Below are 8479 nucleotides of genomic sequence, written 5' to 3'. Positions count from 1 at the left end.
GTACTTAGTAGGGTTATAACTAAGCTTGTGAATGAAAACAAGCTAAGTACAATGTCGAGCCCTAAAAATATACACATTACAAATCATGTTTTGTATGCTGATGACATTCTCATTTTCTGCAAAGGGGTTAAAAGGGAATTGCTTTGTCTAAAAAAGTTGGTTTTGGATTATGCTCAAGCCTTTGTTCAGGAAATAAACATTACCAAATGCAAGTTTTATGCTAGAAATGCCTCTCCTAGAAAGAAAGCCTTTATTGCTTCCTGGTTAGGTTTCTTTGCTGGCAATTTGCCTTTTAATTACCTGGGTGTGCCCTTGTTCAAAGGGAAGCCAAAGAAGATTCACCTTCAGCCTATTTCTGATAAGATTCTTAAAAAATGTCTTTTTGGAAAGGATCCTCTCTATCAATTATGGGTAGAGTTGAGCTAGTAAAATCTATAATACACAACATGCTTGTTTACAGTTTTCACATTTATAAATGGCCAAACTATCTACTGAGTTTAGTGGAAAAATGAATCAGAAACTTTATATGGGCTAGGGATACAGAGAAGAGAAAGATTGTTATTGTGGCTTGGTCTAAAGCGTGTTCTCTAATCCTTGCAGGAGGTTTGGGTCTTAGATCAGTCAAGTTAATGAATAAAGCTTCTTTGCTAAAGCTGGCTTGGGAGAACTTCAACTCAGGAATGGGCCATCTTTTCTTGGGACAGATTTGGGAGCAGCTACTCCCCTCCAACCAAATACTTCAAATCATCAATTTTGCAGGCTTGTAATTTAAACTCAATCTGGTTAGTGGGAAATGAAGCGCAAATCAACTTCTGGAAGGACAACTGGATAGGTGAGCCACTGGTTGATTTGATGAGTATTCCTCAGGAGTTGCATCATTATCTTTTATCTTTGGTGGCCGGCTTCAGACATGATTCAAAGTGGACCATTCCTATATTTATGGAAAGGCTTTTCCCTCACATCATTGAGAAGATTGCAAACACTAAAACAACATGTAACTTGGACAGATTAATGTGGCAAAAGACTATTGATGGTACTCTATCCCTTAAAGTTGCCTACAATGAATTCATGCATTATCCAATACAGTTAAGTTGGTGCAAGTTGATTTGGTCTTCAGCTATTCCACCTTCAAAGTCATTCATCACTTGGAGAATTATGCATAAGAAGATGCCAACTGATGATAATCTAATAAAAAGGGGTTGTGTCATGGCCTCTATTTGCAACATGTGTAAAGCCAATAGTAAAGAGGAGGACCATTTATTTCTACATTGCAGCCATGCCTCTAAACTTTGGCAATGGGTTAAAAATGCTTTCTTTATTCAGTTGAGCAATACTTCAGTTCAAAGCCTCATTAGGGACTATTCTCAACAAAAAAATCACCAGGTAAATGAGGTCTTGATAGCTTGTGCCATTAATACCTTAAGCACAATATGGTTCTATAGAAACTAGAACAAGTTTGAGGGGGTCAATGTTCCCATTTCCTTTGCAATCAAGAAGATCATAAGAGAAACCTTATTATCTGGTAACTCATCTTCTGCCTCTGCAACTCCCTCTGTTGCTAATTTAATAATTCTTAAGAGCTTCAACATCTCTATCAAGCAAAATTTAGCTCCTAGGATCACTGAAGTTATCTGGTTACCTCCTAAGGTGGTTTGGGTCAAAGTGAACACGAATGGAGCGACTCATGGGTCTCCAGGTCACTCAGGGGGAGGGGGCATCTTCATGGATCATAATGGAGTCTATATCATTGCGTTTGCTAAATACTTAAGCATATAGAATTCTATTTTTGCTGAGTTTCATGTAGCAATGCATGTTGTGACCATTGCTTCTAATAGAGGTTGGCAAAACTTATGGATTGAAGTAGACTCAATGCTGCTTTTGGATATTTTTAGTGGTAAATCTCAGACTCCAAGAAAACTTCTCAATGATTGGATAAGTTGCAAGACTAAACTTGCAACAATGAACTATACAATTACCTATATCTTTAGGGAGGGTAACACTTGTGTGGATAAATTGGCATCTTATGGAATTGTTTCACGAACTAACACTGTATGGCATTCAATTCCTAGTTTTATTTTTGGTTAATACAATAGGAACTGATTGGGCATGCCTAACTATCGTTTTAGGAATATGTAACTTTCACATTGTCACTTGTAACCTTCTCATTTTATATATATATCGGATGTAGTTACACCTTTGTTTAAAAAATTAATCACATATGATGTGGTAAAGATTAAATGTTAATAAATAAAACTTCTTCAGAATCTGAAAAGGATTGATTTTATAAAATAAGTCTCACAAGTTGCAAGGGAGGATTGGCAAATCATATAAAACGTGACTAAATTAAAAAGATAGAAATATCATAATAAACAAGATTATGGTTGTTCTGCTTTTGATCATGGATGATTTAAATGCTGAAATCAAATGAGTGGGTGAATAGTTTTTAGGACACTAATGCATTATAAAAGTTAAGGAAATCCAAATTGAGTACCATTTTTTTGCACATTTTAAGTTATCATATAGGGATTCTATGATCCAAATTCTTAAAATTAAATTCTTTATGTGTGGTAATAGTTCATGATCATAGATGAATTCCGCACTGAATACGGAATATTTTAATTTGTAAATATTGGGGAATTTTTCGAATATTTACCCATTAGGTATAGAATGAGAATAAACTATTTTCTAGTAAAAGGAGATAAGTTATCTCATCTTGCTAATAAAAGTATGACATGTGTTCTATTTATTCATTTTTTAGAAAGAAATTTCTAAAATTAAACAAAATAGTACACAAGTCATACTTTTACTAACATAAGCAAATAAATTATTTTATGTTATGAGGAAATATTTTATTCTCATATAAAATACCCATGACACTACTTTATAAATTTAGTCACTAATAAAGTTTATCTTGAGATTATCTCATATGTTTTCCTATAATATATGGAGATATGCTATTTAGAGTTTTTGTCTTCAATGATTATGGATAATCCTAAAAATATGTAACATTTAATCTTATTTAAAAAATAAAAACCATAGAACAATTAAAAAAATTTAATTCTTTCAATCATAAAGACAGTGACTTTATGTTTGACGATGGATTTTGTCATGGTCCATCTTGCATCATCCATCTATTTACAATATAAAAAAAAAAAATTATTGCCACATTAGTAAGAGATACATGTTGATATCAACTATTACCACATTAGTAAGGGACACATGTCATTACCTTACTCAAAATTTTCTCTCTACAAAGTTCTCTACCTCTTATTGTGCAACCTCACACAGATGAAGTTTTTTCTTTACTATTTATTTCAATTTAACATAATAGTTCTTTATCTTTCTCTCACACTTTTTCTATTCTTCCATATGTTTCTCTCACATTTCATTCTAGAGCATAGAATCATCTCTCTAATTTTCACTCCCACATTTCATCATTTTTCTTATCTTCCACCAATTTTTTCTCTTCTTGGTTCATATTCTTCTTCTATTTCATTTCAAAAGATTCTTTTATCAATGACCATTTCCATATCTTTCTCTCACATTTCATTCTAAAGCATATAATCTTCTCTATACTTTTCATTCCCTCATTTCCTCACTTTTATTATCTTCCACCATTTTTTCTTTCTTAGTTCATATTCTTTTTCTATTTCATTTTAAAAGATTCTTTTGTCAGTAACCAAAGATGTATGTTACCATTCGAAAGTATTTTTTTTTTTGCAAGAATGTTTTATAGTTAACTTTAGAGTGGTTCTTGACTTTTTCCATTGAAGATATTGTATTAAAGTGTATTCTTTATTAACTTTTTTTATTTATTTTATAGATATGTGCTTATTTTATAGAGATGTATGTTACCATTTGAAAGTATTCTTTTTTTTTTGCAAGAATGTTTTATAGTTAACTTTAGAGTGGTTCTTGACTTTTTCCATTGAAGATATTGTATTAAAGTGTATTCTTTATTAACTTTTTTTATTTATTTTATAGATATGTGCTTATTTTATAGAGATGTATGTTACCATTTGAAAGTATTCTTTTTTTTTTGCAAGAATGTTTTATAGTTAACTTTAGAGTGGTTCTTGACTTTTGCATTGAAGATATTGTATTAAAGTGTCTTCTTTATTAATTTTTTGTTTATTTTATAGATATATGCTTATTGTAGGATAATTGGAGTAGTGATTTGTCTCTAATGATGTGGACGATGACAAGAGTTGTAATCAATATGATGTCTCTTATTGTTGGTTCACCTTTGAAGCATTGTTTAGGTTAGTTTTCTATATATTTGTGCCTCTAATATTTTGTTTATAGAATTTTCTGCTAAAAGTAATCATTGTTTTAACAAAGAGCATGTGGATTGTCTTTACTAGGTTGTAATATAATTGTTGAAAATGGCGTTGACAATGATGGATGATAAGGAGGAAGAGAAAAGATAAAAGTCCGTGACAATTTGATATTTTGATTATTTTCCTTTCAATTTTTAAAGAAATAATTGTTTAAAAGTAAATACTAGAGACAACTGAGAGCTCTGATCATTTGTTTCTCCATTGTAATCTAGCTAAACACTTGTGGCATCAGCTATGTTCCACTTTCTCAATCCAATTGAACACTTCTTCTATTAACTCAATTTTGTTGGCTTGTAATACAAGTTGGAGCCATCAACTGAACGATACTCTGCTTGCTGCAATCAGTCTTATTATTTCCATCTGGTCATGTAGAAATAATGCTAGATTCGAGGACAAGAAAACCTCCAGGTTTCAAGCTTTGGCTAAAATCAGAATGGCAACATCTTTGTCGGGAAATACATCTAAGCATTATGCCAATGGCTCTCTAGAGGAGTTCCACATCCTCACGTCTCTCAATGTCTCATTTAATTACAATAGGGCTCCAAGAATATGTGAGATAATCTGGAAGAATCTTACTATGGCAGTAATAAAAATCAACACTGATGGGGCTGCAAAGGGGTCCTCTGGCCATGCAGGTGGTGGTGGAATCTTCAGGGATCATTCTAGTGGAATGGTGGCTTGCTTTGCAAGTTACTATGGCACTCATGATGTCCTTTATGTTGAGCTTCAAACAACAATTACAGCTATTGATATTGCTTCCAAGCATGGCTGGAATTTAATATGGTTGGAGTGTGACTCTACATTAGTGGTTGACATCTTCAATGGAAAGGGTACGATGCCTTGTCAGCTTTGGTCGAAATGGAACATTTGTCAACAAACTCTATTGGCAATGAATCTCTCTATTTCTCACATATATAGAGAAGGAAACTATTGTGCTGATAAGTTGGCAAACTATGGTATAGCTTCTAGGATTTTCTCTTGGTGGAATGATATTCCCCAATTCACAGTGGAAGACTACAATAGGAATAGGTTGGGTCTTCCAAACTATAGATTCTATGATTTGTAACTTTTCTTCTTCCGCATTCTCCTGAATCAATATATTTGTGGGGTGCTTTTGCACCTTTGCTTAAAAAAGAGAATGTATTACATGTTATCTTCAATAGACTATAGCAAGAAATTGTATGTATTTTAATAGTCATTTTGATATTATATTAGCAAAATAAAATCAACCTATAACTTTAAATTTAAAGTATACATTTTGTGGTAATGTAAGTTTTATTATGTTTAATGTCATTTTGTGATGTATAAAGATTTGTATATTGATTTAGGATTATATTTTTTTATTGTACATTTTAGTTTTTTATTCTATTGTATTTAAGACTTTCAATTTGATTCGCTAGAAAATTGATTCAAGATCACAAGTGTAATTGAATCAAATATTCTAAGATGGAAAATTATGCAATTTAAGGTATGTTATTATTTGCATTTATTTCAGGAGGGAGATTTTATGCCTGTGCAAATGGCTTGATTAATATTTTCACTATGTTATGAAACTTTTATTGGTCATTCGTTATATAACGTTATATAATATTAAAGTGTAATCATTATAATATTTTAATTGTAACAGTGCAATAATATATTTTCATAAAATTCAAATTGTAAAAAAAGAAATGTAACCATTAAATTTATAAATTTTAATATATATGTTTGTGATTTTAAATTTTCCTCTATTATTAGTTCTAAAAGTACCGGTTATATTTTTAGCTAATAAATGATTTGATATTTTACACCTAAACTAAAATAGCAATCTTAGAAAAATGGCTAGTTCAAATATTAGTATAATTCCAATCAAAGTTATAATCAACATTTATTGGTCATGTACGTTATTTTAAATGTTACTTAATTAATATTTTTACTAAGTTACGAAACATTTATTGGTCATGTACTTTATTTTAAAATTTATTTAATACAAAATTAGTAAAATGCTTAGCAAATTAATTTCTTTCATACACACAGTTACAATGCAGCTATTACATTAAGAAACATTAATATGCAGCCGTTACATTATATAATATTAAAGTAAAATCATTACATAACGTTGCATAATAATGTGAACTAATAATGGTAATAAATTCTTAGTTATCAATTAATTATATATCAACCTAATAATATGAACTTAATGCATAATATTGAAAATCTCTTAAACACATATATGATTGTGTTGACATCATTGATAATTTATATTTGACTAATGAATACATGTTTATTCCGTCCCATATTGGTGGTGCGCTTATGAATTTTTAATTGTTATTGATAATACAAAAAGTGTGAAAACATTTTGTGCATGATAGATATATAAACATCAAATGAAGATTGGATAGTTACAATAGAAAACACATACAATGAATTTAGTTCACAATGTTTATGTTTCTATATTTTTCATTTTATTTTATCAAATTATTACATAATATTAATAATATATATCTCTTTAATAATATTGATACTTATGTGCTTCTAAACATGCATCAAAATTAACATGTCTCTTGCAAATACACATGTAATATGCACATTCTTCACCGTGTGAATACACAAGTAACATGCATGTTCTTAATCATGTGAATGCACATGTAACACATGTGTTCTTAACCATGTGAATGAACAGGTAACATTGTACGTTCTTAACCATGCGAATGCACGAGCAACATGTGTGTTCTTAACCATGGGAATACGCAAGCAATGTGTATGTCCGTAACCATGCGAATGCACGAGTAACATGTATGTTTTTAACCAAACGAATGCACGAGTAACATATGTGTTCTTAGCCATGCAATATACGAGTAACATGTATGTTATTAACCATGCGACAAAAATTACTACATTTATTTGCATTTATTTGAGGAAAGAGATTTTATGCAATGTTCAAAATTGCTTAATTAATATTTTCACTACGTTATGTAAAATATCCAATCTATAAAATCATGCATATATATTATAAATTTAAAATCACAAACATATATATGCATGATATTTTACATAATGTACATTTATTTGCATCCTAATATATATGTTTGTGATTTTAAATTTTCCTCTATAGTTCTGAAAGTGATCATCTATATTTTTAACTAATAAATGAGTTGTTATTTTACACTTAACATATAATAAAAATCCTAGGAAAATGACTAATTCAAATATTACTACATATCCAATCAAAGTTATTACTAATTCATTAATTTTAGACAATATACATTATAAATGTAAATTTATAATCATTTATTTTTTAATTGTTAGGTATCAGTGGCGGAATACACCTAGGGGGGTTGAATATGTATGGCGGAACTCAATTTCCACTTTTCTAGTTTTTACACACTTGCTGAAAAATGCCCAGTTAATCGATTAACAACTGGTCTTAATCGATTAACTAGTAACAGAAACAGAATGATCAAAACAACAACTTGCACGGTTATTAACAAACACACAAACATATATACAACAGATACTTTTGTGCAAGATTAACAAGAATCTAGCAAGGAACAAGTATGCAAAATATTAGTTCTAGATTCGCACTAAAACATATTGAAACATAAAAGAGAAAAGGATAGAAAAGATTGCGCAGAGATTTTATCCTGGTTCATTTTGCTGTCCACTGCAAAACTACATCCAGTCCTCCCATCTGATTTGGGAGATTTTCCTTCTTCACTATGGAACACAATGTACGTTACATACAAGCTTCCAATTACAAAACTTGAACGCTCCCTTCTTGGAACCTAAAGAACTACGTTACCCTTGGTGTGACCTTTCCCAAAACCGCCTCCCAAGAAAACCTTTCTTATGCGATTCGGCCCCAGCTAAGGTATCGCTCTTTATCCCAAGACCTCCAAGTCTTTGTGTGAAGAACACCTTACCTAACCGCAGCTAGGATTTTCCCAATCCTTTTACAACAATGCTTTGAGTTATGAATGAGTACTTAATACTCGGATATTACAACAAACCTAACTAAGAGGACTCACAAGACGTCCTAGTCTAATATGAATGTTTATGCATGAGGTTTATGAAAATATGCAATCTTTAAAGAACTATCTTTCTCTTTTCAAGAAACAAAAGAATAACGCAAGAAAGCTTTTGAAAGAAACATGCAAGAT

Source organism: Lupinus angustifolius, chromosome LG03 (genome assembly GCF_001865875.1).
Source record: "Lupinus angustifolius cultivar Tanjil chromosome LG03, LupAngTanjil_v1.0, whole genome shotgun sequence".
NCBI classification, from domain to species: domain Eukaryota; kingdom Viridiplantae; phylum Streptophyta; class Magnoliopsida; order Fabales; family Fabaceae; genus Lupinus; species Lupinus angustifolius.
This window is presented reverse-complemented; position numbering follows the sequence as displayed.